This window comes from Vicugna pacos, chromosome 7 (assembly GCF_048564905.1).
Source record: "Vicugna pacos chromosome 7, VicPac4, whole genome shotgun sequence".
In the NCBI taxonomy this organism is placed as follows: Eukaryota; Metazoa; Chordata; class Mammalia; order Artiodactyla; family Camelidae; genus Vicugna; species Vicugna pacos.
This window is the reverse complement of record NC_132993.1, coordinates 48,426,086-48,451,492: the sequence shown is the minus strand read 5'-3', so window position 1 is coordinate 48,451,492 and position 25,407 is coordinate 48,426,086. Positions and strand designations below refer to the sequence as shown.

At 35.5% G+C, this 25,407-nt stretch overlaps 1 protein-coding gene, 1 long non-coding RNA gene and 1 pseudogene across 4 annotated transcripts in view; 1 reads left to right on the top strand and 2 right to left on the bottom strand.

Annotated features, from left to right (window-relative positions):
• MACC1 (MET transcriptional regulator MACC1) overlaps positions 1–25,407 on the bottom strand; it is a 486,000-nt gene that overhangs the window by 202,602 nt on the left and 257,991 nt on the right. The window lies entirely within an intron of this gene.
• Positions 12,137–12,690, bottom strand: LOC102543820 (large ribosomal subunit protein eL6-like; annotated as a pseudogene).
• On the top strand, positions 22,723–25,181 carry LOC140697410 (uncharacterized). Its single transcript, XR_012074425.1, has 2 exons — positions 22,723–23,078; positions 24,783–25,181. It is a non-coding gene; the product is annotated as an uncharacterized lncRNA (long non-coding RNA).

The window sequence follows — 25,407 nt, the reverse complement described above, 5'->3', positions numbered from 1 at the left end:
ATATATTTATAATTCTGTTCCTCACATGGTAATTCTTATCTAGCTAGTATTCTTTTACTATTTTTCAGTTTTTTTGTACTGATGAATTTATTTCTTTTTATGACTAATTAGTTCTTTACAACTGTTTTATTATGTATCCTACACATGGCCAAACTAGAGAATGCCCTGTATATTGTGCTGTGGTTTGACTTTTTTGACAAAGCAAAGAGAATGAGAGATGGCAGTAATAGGCATCATGAAGGAAGCTATTACTTTTGTAATTATTTAGAAAATAACTATCGATGAGGTTTAACTTATTTAAACTAGATTTGATTGAATCAACCAATATTATTTTAATTGCCAGTGGTTGTACTTTTATCATTTTGTATGAAATAAACTCAATTTTCCAGACAAGATTTTAAAAAAAGATGCAAGATAATTCCTTAATTAAGTGTGAAAAGTAAGTTCTTGGGAATTAAAAGGTCTCACATACACATGCATATTTAACTAAAAATAATGACAGTGCCAACACATCTTGACATCCAACCATATATTGATTCCAAAAATCAGAATAATTATACCTGCAGGTAGGTAGATAAGAGTTTTTGCATTAATGCAGATCATTTTTTGAGTCTTCTTGGCTTTGTGCCATGACATGTCAGGTACAAATAAATAAGCCAAGCAACATATTGTTTTCTCACTCAGAGTTTGGAATATGTGCTGCTACCTACAGGACAATGTGTTAATATTTTTAGGTTCACTTTTTTTTAAGAATATATTGCTTTACAAGAATAAACAAATGGGACCTAATGAAACTTACAAGCTTCTGCACAGCAAAGAAAACCATAAGTAAAACAAAAAGACAACCTACGGAATGGGAGAAAATTTTTGCAAATGAAACCGACAAAGGCTTGATCTCCAGAATATATAAGCAGCTCATAGGACTTAATAAGAAAAAAACAAACAACCCAATCCAAAAATGGGCAAAAGACCTAAACAAACAATTCTCCAAGGAAGAAATACAATGATCAATAGGCACATGAAAAAAATTTCAATATCACTAATTATCAGAGAAATGCAAATCAAAACTACAATGAGGTATCACCTCACACCAGTCAGAATGGCCATCATTCAAAAGTCCACAAATGACAAATGCTAAATGCTGGAGAGGCTGTGGAGAAATTCCTTCACTGCTGGTGGGAATGCAGTTTGGTGCAGCCACTGTGGAAAACAGTATGGAGATTCCTCAAAAGACTCGGAATAGACTTACCATATGACCCAGGAATCCCGCTCCTGGGCCTATATCCAGAAAGAACCCTACTTCAAGATGACACCTGCACCCCAATGTTCATAGCAGTACTATTTACAATAGCCCAAGACATAGAAACAGCCTAAATGTCCATCAACAGATGACTGGATAAAGAAGAGGTGGTATATTTATACAATGGAATACTACTCAGCCATAAAAACCAACAACATAACGCCATTTGCAGCAACATGGATGCTCCTAGAGAATGTCATTCTAAGTGAAGTAAGCCAGAAAGAGAAAGAAAAATACCATATGAGATCGCTCATCTGCAGAATCTGAAAACAAACAAACAAAGCTTAAAACAAAACAGAAATAGACTCACAGACATAGAATATAAACTTGTGGTTGCCAAGGGGGCGGGGGGTGGGTAGAGATAGACTGGGATTTCAAAATTGTAGAATAGATAAACAATATTACACTGTATAGCACAGGGAAATATATACAAGATCTTATGGTAGCTCACAGAGAAAAAAATGTGACACTGAATATACACATGTTCATGTATAACTGAAAAATTGTGCTCTACACTGGAATTTGACACAATATTGTAAAATGATTATAAATCAATAAAAAATGTTTAAAAAAGAATATATTGCTTTATTATTATGCTTTCTTTTCTTAGAGTTCATTTTCTTGCTCTCAAACAAGATTTATTACCTGTTTATGTATTATATGTGTTCATATATTTCATCTGTTATTTATTTTATCTCTATTTATTATCTCTGATATTAAATATCCTATTGGAAATAAGCATTCCCAACAGAGAAACAATTCATTACATCATTTCCATCATGAAAAATATCATTTTAATTTGTACTTTGAATAATTTTATAGAGATGGAGTCCCCAGAGCTTCAGGTCTATTTTGACATCTGCTTAATTCATCTCTTAATAATCAAGATATGATGAAACAGTTGTGCTGACAAAAGAAATGATCAGTGTTTTATTATTCTTGTTTGCATTGTCTTCTGTTTCCACATTCTAGACTTTCATAGAAATCTATCAAAAGACACATAAACAAGTATTTGGAGGACAGGATCATAAAGTGCCTTCTCTACTAGGTGGCCATTTATTTCGCTGAATCTTCAAAATGTCAAAGATTTGGATAAAATAAAAAAGTTTGGTCTATGATCTCAGTCTTTCTTAAGCTAAGTTTGGGCAATACTTATCTTAGATACAGTTGATGAATGGAATACTATTACTAACATTCCATTTAATAGAATTGTTATACATTTTATGTGAGAGTTTCAATAAAAATTGGATTTCTAAATAACTAACATTTATGGGGTCCTACTTTGTACCAAGTATTCTATATACTTCAATTATAAAGTCTCATTTAAACTTCAAAATAAACCAATGTAGTCATTATTATATCCATTTTACAAAATGATCAATAAAACAATCAAAGAAGTCCAGAAGCTTGCCTCAGGCACTAAGCTGGTAAGTATAGGGACTTAAACCTAGGATTCTAACTTTAAAACTAGCATTCATCTTGCTATGCTATATTTAATACAATGAATAACAGCAATCATAGATATTAGATATTAGCATCCATTATATGCATGCACTTTTCCTATTTGTCATGATCCAATGAGATTTTCTGTTTTCAGATATGTACATTGAAGATCAAAATCTCAGGCAGTTGCCCATAGTCACCTAGCAGGTAAGCAGTGAAGTTGGGATTCAAATTCAAGCCAGGTCACCTGACTTCAACATTTAAATTGTTGAAGCATGCTGACTTCCAATCGTAACTAAAACTTGCAAAAACTACAACTCAATCTATATGATGATAATTTAGGAGCCAACACTTCAAGGTCACCATTAACAATTTACTTTCCATTGTTTCATATATATATATATGAAGTGCTGGTTTAAGAGGATTTTTTGCATAGAGAGTCAATAAATATTATTGGTTAATTTCAAATTTTCATTATATCATTTTGGATTAGTTTTGCTTATTCTGGAACTTCACATAATGAAATCATATATGTGTAATTTTTTGTCCATATTCTTTCATTCACCATAATGCTTTTGAGACTTAACTATGTAATTGCAAGTATCACTAGTTTATTCATTTTTATTGCTAAGTAATATTCTACTGTATGTACATATCATAAATGGTTTACCCATTCACCAACTGATGAACATCTGGATTGTTTCCAGTGTTTGAATATTATAAATAAAGCTGGTACAAACATTATATACAAGTACATTTTCATTTCTCTTGGTAAACACCTGGGAATGGAATTGAAGCATTGTATAAGTGTATGCTAATTGTACATGAAACTGTTGAACTGTTTTTCAAATAGGTTGTACCTTTTTATACTATACCAGTAGTATATGCGAGTTGCAGCTGCACCATATCCTAGTCACATTTGGGATGTCAGTCTTTTTAAATTTTAGTCATTTCAGCGAGTATGTAGTGATCTATCATTGTGGTTCTATTTTGCATTTTGGAAACAGTTTGTTTTGAAGAGGAATAGATTAGCAACTGAGAATCCTAGTTAAAAGGGTTGACAGAGTCACACATGGATCTGAATCCCAAATCTGGTACTTACTATGGGTATACCTTGGAAATATTGAGGATTTGGTTCTAGGCCACCACAGTAAAGCGAATATCACAATAGTTTCCAAAAAATTATAAAACTTATGTTTACACTATACCATAGCCTATTACGTGTGCAGTAGCACTATGGCTAAAAAAAAAAACCAATGTACATACCTTAATTAAAAATACTTTATTGCTAAAAAATTTAACCATTACCTGAGAGAGCTGTAACATTTTTACAATAGTAACATCAAAGGTCACTGATCACAGATCACCATAAAACTATAATAATAACAAAAAGTTTTAACTATTGAGAGAATGACTAAAATGTGACATAGAGACACAAAGTAAGTAAATACTATTGAAAAATGGCTCCATAGGCTTGCTTGGTACAGGGCGGCCACAAACCTTGAATTTGTAAAAAATCCAGTATTTGCAAAGTGCAATACAACAAGGTATGACTATATGTGTGACTCTGAAAAGTTGTCTTAGCTTCTCTATGCCTCAATTTTCTCCTCTGCCAAGTCACAATAAAAAGAGTACCCTGCTTAGATTTTGTTTCAAACTTTAAAAAGAACATAAACATAAAGCACCAAACATAGTGCCTGGATCACAGTGAATGTTCAATAAAGGTTAATTATTATTATTCCTATTTCACAGAATATAGAGGGTTATAAATTTTTAAACTTATATTAAGTTTACTTCTAATGACCAGAACGATAGTGCTGTGCTTTTATAGGATCTATCTTACCTAACATATGAAAGCGCTTTAGAGTGACTTCTTTATAGATAAGTCAAATTTCTTCAAAGTATACCCATAATAGAAACTCTATTATACCCGTAGTATAAAAATATATTACTCTGGAATGTATCTTTGCATCTAGTTCTTTTTTAAAAAAATGTTTTGTCTTGTTTTCAGGTTGGGACTTGATCCCAACAAAGTATGCAGATACATTATTTTACATAACCTAAATCTTAGAAAATAGTAGTATTTAAAGCAACCTACAATAACTCATAAGCATTCTGCCTGCACTACACCTTCCTCATTCACAAGCAATCTCTGTAGTTTCAATAACTCCCAAAAATGCCAACATCCATTTTATCCTGACATCAAGTGGACCACCATGTTCTCTCTCCCTTCGCTGGGTCAAATTCCTATCCAGCTGCTCCTTCAGGGTGTAGGCAGCTTTCTAGAACTGCCTGTAACCACTCCTCTGTGGCTTAGTGACACTACAATCAGCTTCCCTTTCACATGTCCCAATGCCAGATCTCTCCTCAGGTCTGATAGCACTGCCAAATCATCTAACTTTTGTTTGTGTGTGGTCTGAGACGGTTGGCATAGACAGAAGTAGTGAATTCTGTGATTTCCTGTTGGGTTTTCTTTCACAATTAGGAAAGATGGTTAGGAGTAGCCAAGGGACGTTAATTTTTTCAGAAAAGTGTCCTGAGAAAGACAAAGAGATGCCTTAAAGCTCTGAAAAGTTAAGAGTTTGAACTAATTGCTATTCAGTCATTGACTTACTTGGTGACCTTAATATGTTTACCTCCTGAATACTGTTTTTTATGAGCTATTACAGATTTTTAATAGCTATTATTTTTGTTAACATCAGATATACAATTAATAAACTTGTATACTGATTTTGTTTCCCAGTCCTCCCATGTAAAATCTCATGCGAATGTCATAACCACTACAAGGTTGAAAGCATTAGGTAACATGGCATGCCACCACTACCACTACCACTACCACTACCAATACCAAGAACAAACTTAGCTTTGAGGGCCAGACTGAAGTAACTGGGGAGAATTACAGTAAGAACAAAATAGAATCCCAATACTAGAAGACAGCTGGAATGGGCAGTTACTAATAAAGGGCTTCGGGCACAGCAAACAAGCAGAAGCCCATTTATAAGTACTGGGAATGGATACGCAGCAGGAACCAGTCAACAACCAGGATACGTAAGGGTAAGAAATGTACCGATTTAACTGGCCAGTGGCTCACTTTCATCCTGAAGTTTGGTTAAGGAGGCCTGTCTTACCAATCATGGTAAGGCTCTAGGCATGCCTTCAGACATGCACTTTTTGAGAAGAAATAAAAAACCTTTCATCATGTCACAGGGTACTCCATTTTTTAATGCCTCATTTCTCATATTTTTTCCCCAGGCCCATCAATACTCAATCCGTCTCTACAGCTGAATAAGAAGCAAGCCGGGGTTCACTGCCTCCCATATCCTTTTGCTTCATATTAAATTAAGTCAATGCTCAGTATTCAAATGCCTTACCTAGAGTTGGACCTATGGAGGCATAGACTTCCCTCATACTTGGCTACTTTCTCTTGTCTTAGAACAGCTTTCTGGACTTCACCTTGCCTTCCTGCCTAAGCCTGTTATATTCCACATCCTCCATGTCTAACAAGACCTTAATTCCTGACCCCTCCTGTTAAATCCAGTCCTGTAGCCATCCGTGTACTACACATGCAATCACTCTTGGCTTCTCCTCTCCAACCACTCAGGAGACACAGCAGGATAGCTAAAGATCTATCATTGCCATGAATATTATTAAGAAATGGCCTCCATGAATAAGTAACATGCAAATCCCTTCAAGACTGAGCAGATATGAGCTCTAGGAGATTCCCCAAGGGGAAAAGTTCTTAAGGTGCTTCCACAGACTACAATGTTGGCATCAGAATTTTCTCAGTTTGATCCACACAAGCTTGCATGCAGCCTGTAAAAAGAAAAAAGCTAACCTTCAATACTTTCTTTGAAAACTCAGGTCTCAGCTACCCTGGAACACAGAGGATGATTTTAAACTTCAATGCAGGAAACAAAATAAATCAGTTACACAATATCTTAACCGCTTTGGTTAACTTTCCATATTTCAGGATTTTTGTTCCAAGACAAATGAATTCTGTTCTAAAAGGGCTTACTCAGTTTCACAGCTCTCTTGCCTATTGGAGAGATATGAATTTAAGAAGTACACATTCAAATATCAAAAATGAATTTAGTTTTATAAGTAATGTATGTTCTATCCACTCTAGAAGTCCCTTACTACAAAAGTCAGAATATACATTTTTATCTTGTATTTAAGATTCTCTTCTGGTTTAAATTCTTTCCATTCTCCCTTTAAATAGTGTCTGGTTGCAGAATGAAGCTGACATATCTACAGACGTGAGGGTGGAGCATATAAGTTTCTAGGTGATATATCACGTCTTGCTTAGCTCTGAGTTGGTCTCCGTTGTGGCTGCTTCTGCAGTGGTGTAACCATGTAGTCACTGAGTATCCTTCTGAGTTGGATTGTCCTGCTTGGTCTTTAGAGTGCATCCTGTTACCACTGCCAACATCTATGGACTTTGCCCTAGCCTCTAGCTACAAAGATCCCACATTCTATACAGTGACAGCAGTCCTCCTGCTGATCACTAGGAAATGTAGCACTTAAGGATGGTCTTGGGGGCCTAAGATTTTTTTTGTTTTCTCCACACCACATCATTTCTCAGGCCCACCCTCTTTGATGCCTCCTCAACTACTGCTACATAAATGCTCCTGGTATTTCACATGCATGGGACTTCTTCGTGAAACTTTCTATTATCCCAGGCTATGTCCAGGAAAACAGGGCCTCAGCTCCTGTGGTCCTCAGAATCCCCAAATTCACTTGGATGTTGATAACACCCTCTTTGGGAAAATCAGAACACCAGGGCCTAACCTTTGGTTCTTCTCTTTGTCTCACTCCCAAGCTCCATCTCTTAGTGAACAGATGGGGTTTCCTCTTTCAATTGCCAAGAAATTTCCTTGCATTACATCTTTTTTCTCCTATTCCATATTTCCATCATATAAATTGTCTGATCCTCTTCAAGCTGAATGTCTGCTTTAGTAGTTCTGAGAAAACCATCTTCTTCTCAAGCAAGCCAGGCATCCTCAATAATCAATTCTAAGCAGGTATATCCCTGATTATAATAGGGCTATCTATACTTTCCCTATGAAACATGCTACTAATTCAGTGGTTTGGAGAGCTGGACACTTAAGAAATAGGATGGCTGGGATCTAAAACATTTGATTTGATGTCTTAAAATTAGTATCTCTGTAATTCCTCCCATATTCCCATTTACCTTTCTGATACATAATCACTGCCACATAAGTACAATTGCAGGACATACTTGGCCCTCAAGGCAAGGATAAAGACTCAAACTGCAGCCTCCTCAGATGTCCTTCTCAGTAAATGACTGGCAGAGTTATAATGGCTCAGATCAGAGCCACCATGTCATTTAAAGTATACAACCTGATATATTATAAGAGCACAGTTTAGTAATACCTTAACTGGACAACAATCAAAACAAATGAGTAACATATAATACTTATGTATTAATAAAAAAGCATTTATAGAAGGGTTATTCTGTTACACACAGTAGACTAAAATTAAGATAGATCTCCTACTTGAATAATAAGTATAGGAAGTAATAATCTTAAGTCTTTATAAAAAAAGAAAAATGCACTAATTAAGAGAGGATTACTACATAAATTACTGGGAAAACCTACAAGGAACAGAGTTCTACCTTTCTACTGTCAAAGAGCAATTAGATTTCAAAGGGGTCCCAAGGTTAGGCCTGAAATGTGTTATCTGATGAACCCTGTGAAAAAAGGAAAACCCAAGGTTAACATTTATTGAATGGCTGCCAAGCACCCTTGGTTAATCTATGTTATCTCATTTAGTTCTTACAACACCCCTATAAGGGAGTAAAATTTCACTTTTAAAGATGAAGAGATGAAGGCCTCAATCACCAGCAGAGGTACAAATGGACTCATTTCTGGAAGATGACAAAGCACTCAAAGTGTGATTGAAGAAAGTTCATGGAATTTCTCCAAAATCTTCCCATGGGGAGTGAGGGAAACAAGTTCCAACACCTCCAAATGTACTGCCAATAAGAATTACACTTTCACCTCTAAACTTATTCCTTAAATTCAGCTTCCAGTTCTTGTTACTTGAGATTTAGCATTGGTCGACTCCTATTCAAGTCAACTGATACTTCAGTCAGTTCATTAGTGAATAGACAGGCTCACAATAATAAAACAGTCTCTTCAGAGAGAGTTTCTCAGCAGGACTTGAATGTGTACTGGGGAGGAGTACACCCCTTTCAGTAGAATAAAGTTACTCAAGATGACCCCTCTCCTCAGTTCTCAGACAATCTTTGAAAGAAACAGCAAGAACTGGCACACACACACACACACACACACATACACACAAAAGTGACACTGCTCTCCTTTTGGTCCTTTCTTCTCATAGCTACAAGCAATTGTATATCTCTGCCTCCTACTTCTCCAAAGTTTATTTTAAAAGCACTGTAGAAGTTTTAGTAGATTTTAGAATCTGTTTGATTTTTATGTTTTAAAGTGATTTAAAAGTTAGCACTAGGGAATGTTGCTCTGTGGCATGTTACTATTGAAGATCCAATAGGGAGCAAGGATAACATCTGCTTTTTATGTTTTGCTGTGTTTATTTTGTTGAACCTTACAATATCCCCTCAGAGGTTGGTGAAGGTCAGGTTTTATTATTTCCATTTACAGGCTGGAGGTAGAGTAAAGCTCACTTAGGTGTTGAATGTCATATCAGAAGCAAGTAAAACATACAGGAATATATGACTTATCTCTATCCAGGGTAAAATACACTAAACCAGCATTTTCCAAAGAAGTATCCATGGGTTACAAGAGATACTTTTGTAAAAAGCAGTTTCTTAGTAAATTTATTTGAGTAATCTCCCATACTAAATGTGCCTCCTGAGATAAACAGTGTCCATATTACAAATTCTGTGAAGTCCTGCAACTAAAAACAATAACAAAAACTTTGCTTATTTAACTCAGCATCTTTTCCTATAGTATCTTTTGTTTGTTTGTTGAGTATTTGTTTATACTAATAAAACATATTTTGGGAAATACTCCATTAAACGGTACCACTTCTCTTTTAGCTTATGGTGTAGTATAAGAGCAAAAAATGACTTATCTCAGTGAAGGGCACATATAAGTTATCACCAAGAAGGAAGACAGAGAGAAAGAGAAGGTGAGGGATGGAGACAGGAAGAGCAAGAGGCAGAGAGACACACAGAGAGAGTCTCTCACTTGACTTTGCTATTTCTCTCAGTGGTTATTTTCAACTATATCACTTCTCCCCAGCCCAGTCTCTCTGTTCCACTTGGTGTGATATACTCTGCTGTCTCCCATGCTCATTAATTGTTTTATTCCTTCATTTAGCAAACAAAAAGAGCACCTATCAAACTACTAGGCACTGTGTCAAGTCATAGAGAAACAGAAATTAAAGCATGGTTCTTGTCCTGGAGGAGCTATCCAGGAAAAGGGGAGGTATGCAAGTACTAAACAATATAACCCAAAAGGTAAGCCCAGAGGTGGACTATGTACCAGAGGGAGGAGAGGGAAGTCTTGTTGCAGGAGGTAGGACATGGTTTCCTCTTGTTCCTTCAGTGGAAAGATTTTAAACATTTTAGGAAATAGTATTTATTGATATGGATGATAAATGGATGTTAGCAAGGCAAATTGTGGAGAATAAGAGAGCCTAAAGAGAATAATATCTAGCAGTGCATGTAGGTGAAGAGTGCAAGGTTCATTTGGAACATTGCGTGATCAGATCTTAGGACATGTATATGGGGACTACTGGCTGAAGAAGTATGGAGATTATCTGTCTATTCATCCATTAACAAATATACATGTATATACACACACACACACACACACATATAACTGTAACACAGTAAGGAGATTAAGCTCTATCCTAGACAGAATATAGTTATTGATTATATATCATTTTTAGCCATTTCAAGCCCCTTTAAATCCCTAAAGGTGGATTCAAGTCCCTTTAAATCCCTAAAGGTGGATTGTTCCACCTTTTGTAACTGCTTATTCTCAAACCATGGCTATCCTTTCTCTTTCTGTGGACATATTCAAGGTCTATCCATATACATCCAGGCCAAAATATGTAATCCCATTATATCATAACTTTCCTGACTGCCTCAACACAGACTTCTTCCTCCTGTGAACTTCTCTGATATCCACTAACTCTATGATTCATGTAATGCCTTATATGTTACTCTTTCGTATGTATGTTTCCTTTTCGTACAAATGTATACTCAAATATCTGGAAAGCAAGGAACCATACTGCATATCCTCAGAACACTGTGGTGGTTCCCAGTGACCCCTTCCTCCTGCTATTCATTCCCTTGTATAGTTCTCTTCCCCTGAGACTAGGCTGGACCTAGTGACTTGCTTCTTACAAACAGAATAAGGCAAAAGAGACAGGATGTTGTTTCTAAGAACTAGTTACAAGAAGACTCTGGCTTTTGTCTTTCTCTCCCTCTCTTGCTCTCTTCCTTGCTCATTTTGAGAGAAGCCACCTGCCATGTTGTGGGCTGCCTTTTGGAGAGGCCTACATGGCAAGCACATGATCTCTCCAGCCAACAACCACATGAGCCATGAGCAAACTAAGCTGCACCTAGACCCCTGAAATGAAAATAATAAATATCTATTGTTTTAAGCTACTACATTTTGGGGAAATTTATTATACAGTTATAGATAACTAACAAAAACACCTAAAGTAACAGGCTACGAAATAAGTATAAAATAGTTCTGAAGACAGATAGACAGACAAATGGAAAAATATACATAAAATAATTGATTTAATATTTATTGAATGAAGAAATTCAAGGATGGATATTCATAAACATTCCTTCGGGTTTACTTTAGACTACAATAAAACTGAAAGCTGATTTTTATATTATACAGATCCCTATACTCTTATTCCTTTGTTTATTTCAATTGGAGAAATGTGTCATCACTGTGAACTTGTATATAAACATTTTCTGAATTTTTATGCAAAATGCAGAATTGAGAAACACAGAAGATACACCCAACAACAGACAGAGTTGCTTACCCACATTTCACACCACTTTCGCTCTTCTCCCACACAGTCATGTCTGTTTCCATAGAATAATGAAGACATCTACCAGGAAGGCATTTATGGACTCAATGTGCCTGGGACCTATGGGACAAAAGGGAATAGAAGGGCATCCATTTAAGAAAACAGGATGCCCCATCTTTTCCACGGAATGTTCTGTTGATTGAAAGATTTCTCACATGCTCCCCTAAACTATTAAGTTCTTGAGTCACAAGGGCATTCCACCTAACTGCCTTTCCTGGGACTCCTTTCTTATTCCAGTAAAAAAAGAATGAGTCTCCTAAGTACTACCATCTATACTCTCATGTTTCTTTTTTTAATGTATCAGTTATTTAATTAGACTCTGTAAGAAATTTAGAACACCGATCTGTGAGGATAAACTATTTGTGAGAGAAAACACAGAGCAGAGGTAGCCCTGGAGCTCAGAAACAACTGTGATTTTTTAGCAGAATTCTCAAGTCCACAGTTTTCTGATCAACATAGCACTGCTCTGTAACCTCATATTTCTCTTTCTCTGTCAAAGGTCTTGTCTTCCTGCTGCTTGGGCTTATGAAGCTTCTTTTTCCTAAAGTAAGCATCACTGTGAGATATTTGGGGATTTTCACATCACCAACATCAAATTTGGTGAAGATGGTCGTAACAAATTTCTGGTGTATTTTATGCAGAGGAACTTGACTGAGGCTCAGAGGTCCAGTCACAAGTAGCAAGCCACTGCTCAGCTGCTTTAGGAAAATCCCCCTCTTCCTGCTGTGAGGATGACCAGTGAGGCTAGCTCAGAATTTCCTAACAGGCTGACTGAAGGGATTTTTGCCATGACCCAACAGCTTCCCAGGAATATCTTCAATAGGATAATATCTAGGCATTTTGTGAGGGTTAACCACTCAAGTACCACCATTCTTGTCACCACCAACTGGAAAGGGTGCCTACATGTATGGGTGTTAACTTAGGAAAAAGAATGAGTATTTATATAATTTAAATAGCATGCCAAACTCTATCATGAAATTGTATGGCATATAATTTTGAAGAACTTCTAGTTCAACTTAAAAAAAAACAGATGCATGGAGAAGAAAGAAGGAAAAACAGTAACAGAACTCACTACCCCCCCCAAAAAAAGAGATTCCCACTACAATTTCCTAATCATTACTATTATTCTCAATCTCATCATCAAACACTTGTCTACTTCATTTCATAGTTTATACAATGTATTATCGATGACACAAAATAAGCCTGTGTGTTAAAGGGGAAGTTGGCATCCATTTTACTCTTATGATGATCATGTTAAACAAGATAGGTTAAGTTTGTTGGTTAAGGTCAAACAACCAGTGAGTAGCAGAACTACCACTAGCATCCATGCTTCTAACACTTAAAATTATACTGAGTTGATAAGAACTGAGTAAGTTAATAGTTGAATGACTTGCCAGGGATGGAAATCCTTTTAATTTAATGCCACATTTGTGAAGTAATTACACAGGGAGAATGACAAGTAAAGCAGAATGAGACAAATTTGCTGAAGAGAGAATCAATTCCAAAAGAAAGATGAAAAGATTTTAGCAGGTATCTGTATATGGCTGGTCAAAACAAATTCACTTTTCCAGTATCTCTCACTTCCATTTCCCTGAAAAATATTGGTACAAGGTGACAGAGAAACTTAAAAAAAATCAATATGGACTGGTTCAATGAATGAAGGTTTACAAACCTCAACAAGAGGAGGAAAAGATTACTAATTAAAAAATGTTAATTAATTCTTCTGAATTATTTTTCTAAACAGAGCAACTAATGGATTGTCTATTGTATGAGTGAATAAAGGATGATTTTAGGTTGCTAAATATTCTGGATTACAAATAGCCAAGTTAACCCACTTCCTTGAATAATTACTCATTCATTTATTCAATAAATTTCTAGCTAACTGAACAATCATCATCTAGAGAGCTCATAAAAATAAACATCCCATGTTTTGATAGTGTAATATGGTTACACAAGATGTTACCATTGGGAGAAACTGGCTGAAGGGTACGTGGAACCTCCCTTAATGATTTTTTTGCAGCCTCTTGCTCCTGTGAATCTAAATTTCAAGATAAAAAGTTTAAAAATGGAGTGTGATCCAATAATCTATATTTTTAAATCAGCACTTTGGATGATTCTGATGTGCTGCTGTGTTTGGCAACCACCAGGTTCTATAGTACAGTACTTATACAAAAGTCAGAGGAAGTTTTCAAGTAATTCTTTTTGATAAAGGGTTACTCAATTACTGTGATATTTCTAGGGGTAGTGGGAGTTAGAGGAACACTAAGTATCTGTCCATCTGCTGCCCCAAACCCACTTCCCCACTAAGGCATGACTGAATATATTTACCTGTCTCCCAAATTTCTACTTACCTCCATGTCCTATCTCTGTCCTGGATGCTATCTGTTTTCATAGAGAATCCATCAACAGCTAGCCATATAGCTTCTGAATCTCATCAGAATCAGAATCCTCCATCATTATTCCACTGGTCTATATAAATTTGTGTTGCCTGGATTGGAAATTAACAACTCAAAAGTCTCCAGTGCAGTTGCCAGCAGCCCAGCGTGAAGCACAACTTCACAGCCCTTTGAGCCTACGGACTTTAGCCTCCAGGGTTAAAGGAGTCCAGAGTGATGAACCTTCATGCAAGGGCTCCAAGGTCCCTAATAAAAATTTAAATGTCCAGGTTGATATTCTGTTCTATTTTGTGCTAGAACCAAAAGAAAATAGATTCTAAGGCTAGGAACTATCATATTAATACACAAATATTGATTGAGGGCAACACTGTAAACTATTATTAACTAGGCCAGCAGTTTAGGATGGAAGAAATTATTATAAATTCAGGTTCCTGGAACTTTGATCTCTCAGGATTCTGCTTCAGTGATTCTAGAAAAGGATTCAAGAATCTACATTTTTTTTATATATTGCATATTGACCACATTCAAAGAAATTTTAACCTGAAGGATTAAATGTAGGTAAATAAGCTGCTAATCTAGAGTAGATACTATAGGTGTAGGAAGCATCTGACACTTTGACAATAAACAGGAGAAAAGTATGATAGCTGTCCTCTGAATATTAGGTTTCTAAAAAGGTACCTAATTGGAGAGTCTAAAGGGGATAAAGTGAAGAATTGGGAAGAACAGCTCAAAACAGAAAAGAAGAAGAAGAGGAATCATGAAAACCTTAGTTTTCATGTAACAATGTTCCTCAAGAATACTTTGTTTCTGGTGAGAGTTGGCATGGAGATGGAGTTTTGGAAAACACTCTTCTCCCAATTGCAGGATTGCCTCTTTCTTACATTAGAGATGGACCAGGAGAGAAGGGAGGAAGTCATACTATTCTCGTGGAATTATATAAATAAATCTGGGTAATATGTGAAAGAATTACGATACAAACAGAACTTAAATGAGATTTTCAACACAAAAGACCAAAAGTAGGAAGCTTCCCTTGTATGCCCTTGCTTTCTCTAAAAGGCTGAGAGAACTATGAGTGTTTTCTCTTCCCAATTGTTATTGTTAACAGTAATTCCCGGAGGTAATCTCATATACCAAAGGGATCATGTTCAGAAGTAGAAAATGATTCAGTAATTTCATTTTAACTCTCCCAAAAGTCTATTCAATACCTGGGCTTTTTGTACTTTCAAAAACTTAATTTGCCTACCAGATAAAATGTTTGTTCTTACTTCTCTGGTGTATTATTTAACGTTCCAATCAGAAGACAGAAACCACACAGTAGTTTAAACAGAAAATTTAGTATAAAGAAACATAACAGAGGAATGAAGTAATAGGGACTTGGCTAAAGGTTGCGGGGAGGGGCGCTGACTTTAAGGGCTATCCAAGTAATACGGAGGGAGAAACTCAAGGAAGGAAGAAACTTGGAGGGAGAGAATTCTCCCCAAAGCTAGGCCTTAGATCCCATTGGATGTTGGAAAACTTCACTAGGTTATTCCAAGCCAAAGACGAGTCCATGGTTGTCAGGCCAACTGAGAACTGCCTACTAGGATACTGATGAAATTTGTTGGGAAGCTACCTGGTTAGGTTGTTACTGACTTGCTGGAAAGCCAGCTTGGGTACTGTCCAGAAAGCCACCTGAAGTAGCAGGGGTGTGAGAGGGTTTGCTGTTGATTCACTGGGAAACAAGCTATTGAATCCACGGAACTTGTTAGGTGCCAGCAGGAGTGCCATTGAACTTATTGCTGGAAACTGCCCAAGGTGGGGTTTGTGCTGAGGGAAGTGAGGGAGGTGCCACAAGCTGCTTGATGCCAGGACACTGCTGAAAAAAGCCAACTCACTCTGCAGGAGCTCAACTAAATGAGCACACCTGAACGAGGAAGAAGGAAACCCTCTTCTCCATTGTCCCTTCGACACATTCTACTTACAGGGTTTAGCCAGGCCCACCCTTGTTTTCACAGCACAGAAAAAAGGGTGAATTTGGAGCTGAGAAGCAATGAAATGATTACTGGTACATTTGCCTACTAACTAAATAATTTATTTCTTTTCTAAAAGACATTTTTCAAATATATATTCTACAATATATATTTAATATATGGAAAAATATCATTTTCTTGAGGACTAGGTAAAGAAAATGTTACCTGAATAAGCAAAGGACAATTTTTGTACTTTCTCCTATTTGTCAGTGTCTCAGTTTTTAATTCGGAGAAATATTGTGCTATCAGAAAATAGTTCCTGTTAGTGACCATCTGGGTCTGAGCCCCATCCAAACAACTTTAGAATCTCTAGAAATGGGGTCCAGGTATGGGTTCTTTTCAAAAGCTCCCAGGTAATTTTATGTTGTTAAGTTGGAGAACCACTATTCACCAGTTTAAGCTGGAAACCTAGAAATCACCCCAACATCTCCATTTCCTTATCCACTGCCCTCAGTTAATACATCACTGAAAACCATTGCTTTTACTTCCAATATGATTTATTAATCTCTCCACGTTTTCCCCCTACTACAGCCATCCTAATCCAGGTCACCAACACCCCTTACATGGAATAATACAACAGTCTCCTCATGGCCTTCATTCTCTTTTGTGCATCTCTAAGCAATTCTACTAACAAATGGATTTTGTCCATGCTGTTCCTTCTACTTTGGACTCTTTTCCTTAATTTTTCTCCTGGCTTATTTCTTCTTATACTTCAAGTTTTAGTTCAAAAGAATACTTCTCTTTCTCCAGAAAACCTCTCCAAATCCTCAAACTAGGTTCAGCCCCTTATTCATTATCATAGCACCTTAAATGTTTTACTTATTGTATTATCATAACGAGTCAAATAATAATTTGTGTGATTATTTATTTGTTTAACTTTGACTCTCACCCTAGACTTGAAGGATAAACTAGTGAGAACAATAATGGTAATGTGGAAAGAAAAAAATTCAAAACATCTGGATCTATGGCTTTACAAATAAATCATAATTAGAGTTAACATTGAACATTTCTATGTTCTTAATTAGCACATTACACGTATTATCTTGTTTAGGTCTCACAACAGTTCTAAGAAGTGGGTGTACACAGTCATTCATTTATTCACTCATTCACTACACAATTTGCAGAGTTCTATGTGTGAAAAAAATTTAGGGCTGTATTTCTCAAAATGTGATAAGAGAATGTGAAACACAAGTTGACCCACATTTATTTTACTTAAAATGTAGACTGGTTGCTTCATTTTGAAACTACTGCATCAGACTCATTGAGGATGAGGCCTGGATATCCATATGATTAATAAGTTCCACAGGTAACTAGCATTCAGCTTAAGTTTCGGAAACCCTGCTCTAGGACCAAGATTCTAAGAAGGATGACTTATATATAGGCCATCTATATATAGATACTTGGACCCCTTCCTACACCTACTGAGTCAGAATGTCCATTGGGTAGAGCCCACAAAAGTGTAATTTCTAGAAATTCTACAAATAATTGTGAAACTAGACACTTCTGAATATGAACCGCTCTTTTAGATGCTGAGAATATGGTCCAGAGGTGGCTGCAGGGTATGGAATTTCGTATTAGAAACAACCTCAATGAAACAAGATAAGGCAATAGTAAAGGTAAATACGAAATTTTGAGACTTGATTTATTAATACTGCTTTTTTTCTTAATGGTTAGAAAAATACTCCCTAGTCTGCCACAGAGAATGTCAGTTTTTAAACAAGGTGTGAATAAATAAATAGTGCAATGCCTCCATCATCCTTGCATCATGCACAAAGACGTGATCCTGCCCGAAATAAATAAGGACATCAAGAATATTGATGTGGCCATGTGGCCAAGGAACCATGGGACTCTTGGTAGGAGAGATGGTGGCTAAAACTTCATTAAGATACTAGATGGCTTCTTGGAACTGTGTCTAGTTGCAAAGGAAACCTGCTTAGTTATAGATATTTTTGAAGAGAATGTATTCTTTCACAGTCTAGAGGAGAAAGACAGGAAAGAAAAGGGGAAGTGAATTTATTTATTTATTCATTTACTAAACAATTTACAGAGTGCTATATGCACAAAAGAATTAGGACCACATTTCTCAAAGTGTGGTAAGAGAATCTAAACACAGAAGTTCGCCAGGATCAGAATGAAGTTTATAGTAATGGCACTGAACCAAAAATGTACTTTCAAAGTAGAGATAAAAATACATGAAAACAGAAAGAAAAACAAACCTCTGAAATTAATGTGGAATCTTTTGCTCATTTTGAATTAATAATAATCACAGCTAACATTTAACACTTGCTATCAGTACCAAGGATTTTAACATAAATGATCTCATTTAAGCTTCACAACAATTCTATGAAGTAAATACTGTTATTCATCATGCACTTATTCATTCTACAAGTATTTAAAATACATTGACCACAGCTACTCTCTTCAGCACTGCCTAAGGAATGGGGATGCAACTATGAAAAAACAGGTAAGTTCCCTGCTGTTGTGTAGACAAATAAAATATACTTCTTCGGTAAATACACAAACTGAAGGCTCTGGGCAACTGAGATTTAGATGGGCTAAATGATGGTCTCAAGTTCACAAGCTATAAGATGTAGAGCCAGAATCTGAACAATTAACTAGTTACTTGCAGAGCCACTGCTCATTAGTACATTATATATTCAAGGACCCAGACCAATATAGGTCTAACTATGTGAAATTATCACTTTTATGGGTGAAAAATATCAAATTTCATCTAATTCATATGCATCAACCTATGCTTCATACATATCTTTTCCATAATTCTTAGTTCTTTTTTCATTCTCAATAACTCTTCCACCCAGAATTGTTTATGGGTGTTGATGACTCACATTGCAAAGCTGAGAATTAAATCCCATTTCAGAAGACTCACAGTACTAGAAAGTTCAGTGGGCCAGAGGGCACTGTAGTTTGACAATAATTTACCTGTCTTTTGAATATATAAAATGTGGCCTGCTATAGAAATTAAGGGAGAGGGGATGGCCTTGAATAGTTTTAAAGCAGTAAATGATAATGTAGAGAAGACTTGTTCATTTAGTGCTGGTTATTTTGTCTCATTCTCAACACAATACAGATCAAATTATACCAGATGGACTAAGACAAAGATGACTTCATAACAGGTTTCTTGTCTATACTTGTATTTGTTTGTTTTTGTTTTTAATGAATGTAGTCAACAGCATCAAGTCAAAACACTTTGGACACACAACACAGTTCAGTAACAAAAACAATGTGGTGATAATGTTCTTTGAACTAGAAATAAAGTTATGTGTTTTGTGGGTCAAAATAACCCACTAGGAGAATTCTAAAACATCCTAAGGGCCATTGTCTTCTAACAACTTAAAAGAGGCCCCTAAAGAGAAATAATTACGTCAGTATACACTTATAAATATTTACATTTCCCTTCAAATATATGTCTCTCCAGTTTAGGGTTTCTCAACCCTGTCACAATTAACATATTGGGCCAGATGATTCTTTGTAGTGTGTGTTTCAGGGTTGGGAAGATATCCTCTGCATTTTAGGATGCTTGCAGTTCCCTTGGCCTCTGTCAGTAATATCTATTACAATAACTAAAAATGTCTCCAGATATTGCTAAATATGCCACAGAGGAAAATTTGCCCTCAGCTGACAACCACTGCTCTTGGCAGACATAGGAACAGATAAGTATAGGAGTATACTGTAATAGAGAGATATGAATTTGTTTCTAGGTTTGGAAAGGGAGAAGATGGTGTTATGTGGGTCATGCGATACAGTGATTAAGAACAGCCAGAGTCACACTGACCAACTGTGAATTTCAGTTCTACCACATATTAGCTGTGAGATCTTTATAATGAGATTAACAGTAGGATTTCAAAGCATTATGACCCATTTAGCAAGATAAAGCATTTAAAGCATTAGCCATAGTGCTTAGCACTGAGTAAGTATTCAGAAACTGTTAAGTCTTATTATTTCAGAAGATTCAGCCAATACAATCTTCTCTCTGTCTCTCAGCATCCTCTGCCTCTCTCTGTATTACATAAAGATACACATGCATATTATACAAGCATCTGCATATATAGCTGTACGTGTACATACATGCGTGTATAAACACAGCATAGGTAAAACTTACCAATGGCATGTAAGAATGTGAGTTCTTGTGTCTGGGTGTAGTGGGAGCAGGGGCCCAGAAAGTGAGCCACACTGTAATGCAAAACAGATGTTAGTTTGTTAGATAATATTTTTTGGCAGATTAAAAAAAGAAGAGTTAAGTAAGCTTTATCTGGCATGTTTGAAGAATAAGGTAATCAAATGTTAAATTAATAGAGTGTTAGTATATAAAACCAAACATGGATTATTCATTTTAAAACATTTAAAATACAACAAAATGCATTTAACACTAAAACTTACTAACATGATTAATTCACTTTTATTTCAACAATTATTTATAAATAATTTACTCTTTTATTAGCTCTCTGCTAAGCATTGATTTATTTTTTGACGAAATTTTACAGACTTACAATACTTCAAAATACTAATTTTAAATGTTTTTTCTGTTCAGTGGTGCAAAAGATGTAAGAGTTTATGCTAACTCTATATATCATGATCTGAAGGTATTTTGGAAGGTATTGATATAACTGGCAATCACTTATTTCCACTATATTTGCTCCTTTCTCAAATAAATTTAAAATACAGAGTGTCATATAAGATAGCTACCCTACTTCTCCACAAATTCACCTCATGTCAAAAACTAAGAAGCTCTTTTGTAACTTTTAAATGGTTTTCTTTCCTATCACTATAGGAACTTCTTGCTAATATCTAATTCTTCTCTACCACATCCTTAATAAAAATTAATTCTGTCTCAGCATTTGGTAAAGAAGGCATTTATTTGTCAACAAAGTAACTATTCACATCTATGGCCAGTTGAGATGCTGGAAAATTCTTCCTTATGTTGAACCAAAGTTTGCCAGAAATTTATACACAATATATTGATTATTTGGTCACTGCAAGCAACAGAAAATAAGTTTTGGTCTTTTCTATATAGCGATCCTATATATACTTGATATCAACTCTTACACTCTCATGTATATATATATATATATATATATATATATATATATATATATATATACACACACACATATATAAACATACATACACTTATATATACACACATACACAGAAAGAGGAAAGTGAAATAAACAGGACAAAATACAAACAACTAATAAATCTTGTGCTATTATCGCAAAATATTGTAAGCTTGAAACAATATCTTAATTTAAAGTTTTTATAAAAATATCAAGTCATATGGCTAAATCCAAAATATTGCCTACCAACAAAAGAATCAAGTTTTGTTATAACAGGTATTTCCTATGCTTATTCATTATTTGGTAGCTGAATGAATGTGTATAAAATATGAAGTCATAATGCTAAGAACTTAAACAAACATGTAACAACGAGTTACTTATAGTGATAGTTATATTAATGTTTTTTTCTTCCCAACATTTTACTTCAAAGGGAAAAACACCTAAAGAAATGGTACTCTAGTAAAGTACAGGGAATTTTAGTTAGAATAATTATGTTTATATGAATACTTTGGAATGTATCTATTTATCTGCCAAATGAATACAAAATACATAATATTTATCAGTTTCAAGGACTCTAAACCAGAACTGTGAGAAAGTACTTAATTTTGAAATCTGAAACAAGAAGAAATTGAGCTAATTTGGGGTCAAAAATACGCTTGGTGTATGTCTCTTAAGCTTCTGACAAATTATAAAATGCATTTCCACTTTTTGTTTTTGGCTAGGTCACATTGTATATAGTGGTTTCATTTTTCTTCTGTGGTGTGTTATTCATCCTTGTTTCCATTTCTGGTTTTTAAGTGAAACCTCACAATCCTGCAGCTAACCCTTACTTTCAGATCATTTTTGAAACCAGACTTTCATGATAAAGCCACAAAACAACTCAGCAATAATACACTAAAGAAATATGCTGTTTTGAATTCATATATAGGGGATTTGGCAAAAAAACCATAACAATTTGACAAGTCAGACGTAGTCTAGCAGACAAAAATCTAAAACTACACTTAAACTCAGATTTCTCATCATCTCCCTACTCACTGATCTCTTCACTTCCTTCCTTCCTTCCTTCCTTCCTCCTTTCTTTCTTTCTTTCTTTCTTTCTTTCTTTCTTTCTTTCTTTCTTTCTTTCTTTCTTTCTTTCTTTCTTTCTTTCTTTCTTTCTTTTCTTTCTTTCTTTCTTTTCTTTTCTTTTCTTTCATGAGTCTTCAAAGAGGTAGAAACTAGGACACAGGCCATACCTGTGCACTTAATTTCTCACAACCATATAGTGGAAGCAGAGAATAAATACTAGTCAACTCTACAATCAGGAACTTCGTCATCTGACGTCATAAGCAGACCTTTGCAACACAGAGCAGTTAGTCACCATCAGAATTCCAAAAAAAAAAAAAACAAAACTTTATGTATATCCACATACACCTCACTGGTTTAGAATTAGGAAAGTAACACCCCAGGTATTCCCCAGGTGGGAAGGGACACTCCCTTGGAAGTGGGTGAATTCCCACTGGATGTCCCCACTTCTGTTGGGGATCTCAACTCACATTCCCTGCATGGGGAGCCCCATGGGTTTCTTAATTGCTCTCTTCAGGCTTGGGAACAAAATTGAGAACCTTGCCAAGTTGGGGAAATCTAGAAAGCTCTCCACTGCTTAACTAAATAAGAGACAAATTAAAGATTGAGAAATCTCTAGGACACTTTTCCTTTTATGGCTTCTATCTCTTATCAGTGACAAGATTTAATCCATGTTCTACTGAAGAGACCCAGGAAATATCATCATGAGATTTCCACTGGATACTCTGTAAGTAAACCCAGGTGGTTATCTGTGTCTGTCTGTGGTTCTTTACATATATCTCCATAAATTGGTACCTTATTGATTGTACATATTTATATAAGGAAGCACTTACATAGTAACAAGCTAAAATATATATTTCTTCAACCATCACCACATAAAGTTTAGCTGTTTTGTTTGTCACACTATTTTTTTAATTTAAAAATAGTCTCTTTCAGGATACAATGGAGAAAAGTTAGTCTTTTCAACAACTGATATTGGAACAACTGTTCATCCATATGCAAAAAAAAAAAAAGAACCTAGACACAGACCTTACACTCTTCACAAAAAGTAACTCAAAATGGATTAAGGACCTAAATGTAAAACACAAAACTATAAAACTCCTTGGAGATGACAGAAAATCTAGATGACCTTGGGTCTGATGATGACTTTTTATGTACAACACCAAAGGCATGATCCATGAAAGAAAGAATTGATTAGCAAGATTTCATTAAAATTAAAGTTTTCTGCTCAGCAAAAGATACTATCAACAGAACGAAAACACAAACCACAGACTGGGAAAAAATGTTTCCAAAAAACCCATATAAGTTATCTACTGCCGCACAAAGGCCATCCCAAAAGTTACTTAAACGGCAACGATCTTTTATTTCTTTCAATTCTGTAGGTTGATATTCTGCTCCACTTAGTTTTGACTGGGATCACTCATGTGACCACATTCACCTAGGAATTCAGCTAGGGCTGGAATATCCAAGATGTCTTCATTTGCATCCTTAGTCATTGGTGCTGGCTATCAGCTAAGGTCCCCCCTTTTCTCTTCTATTTGGCCTTTTAGCCTCAACAGCCTCTTTCCACATCCCTTTCCAATAGACTGTTTTCAGCTTCTTTACATGACAGTTGGCTTCCAAATGTGTGAAACAATCTGTAAGGCCACTTAAGTACTAGGCTTGGAAGTTGCATTCTATTGGTCAAAATAAATTGAGGCCAAATTTAAGAAAAGAAGAAGTAGACTCCATCTCTTGATGGATGAAGGGGCAAAGTCACATTGCAAAAGAGTACACAGAACAGCAGAGGCTGCTGTGGCCCTAGTGAGAAACAGTCTCCCAAAAACATGTAACATTTTTCCATTAAACTTATTTTAAAGTTACATTGTTAGGAAATTTTAAATATTTGCAAATTGTAATAAGCAAGTGTTCTATGTAATATTCTTTACAGGATGAAGATTTGACTTTAAGTCCTATGTTTTTTTATCAAAGGTCAAATTATTAAATTGCTAAAATTACAAAAATAAAAACCGTACATACTCCATTTGTGTTTCCCAAATAAAGATCTTCTCGATATTTTTTTACGAGCTTCCAGCAGGGATGTACTACTTGGTTTATATCCTAATAATAATGAGAATAATATGTAACCCATTATTGTTCAGCCTTTGCCGTGACTACCAAGAAGCATTTTGTGATTTCATCGGTAGGTTCATTTAAACATAAAATCATTCCTTTACTTTATTTCTTGATTGTTTCTTTTATACTATATTCATGGGTTCTTGGCCTTCTTTTGCCCTACTTTTTTTTGCTTTGACTGTAAGCCACTTAAATTTAAAAGGAAATAAATAGATTTTAAATAATAAGTATTATTTAATTTTTAATATCTCAAATTTAATTTTTATGTTAAAAAGAAAATATAAGAATGATGGACAATGAGGTCTCTATCTTACAGATCAAGAAACCATAGCTGTGAAAAGTATCACATCTCACCAAAGGCTTTTCATCACTTCCAATACAAGTTCAGGAAGCAAAGGGAAGTACTCACTCTCCGAGTCTAAAAATCCAAACTAGTTTCATTCGTATTATAGAGTAAAAGTTCTCAAAAGGACTCTAAAACTAAGGTACTAATCTTTCTTTTTCAAGATTAGCAAGGCCCTGTACTTATTGATACACATGGACTCAGCCTTGCTCTTATAAATAGGCATATTCAAAATAGCCAACAAATTTTTATCAAAAGATCTTTAAACATTGGAGGAATCTTAGGGAAAATCCAGAGGCTGAATCCAATTTGTTCCAAGAAAGGGACAGGAAATCAAATCACTAAATAAACTTTCTATGTGTGTACTTGAAATGCTGTTGACTTTGTGCATGATTTGCTTACTGTTGGTGTTACAAAGCAAGGGCTCATGTGCCCAAAGCACAGAAAGCCAAACTCTGATAGTGGGTATTTGTAGCAAAGTAAAGGTTTATTTGCAGGACACCAAGCAAGGAGAATGGGCAGCTCATGTTCAATAGAACCAAACTTCCCAATGGTTTTCAGGCTAGGGTTTTTAAAGACAGTGTTAGGGGAGAGGGTG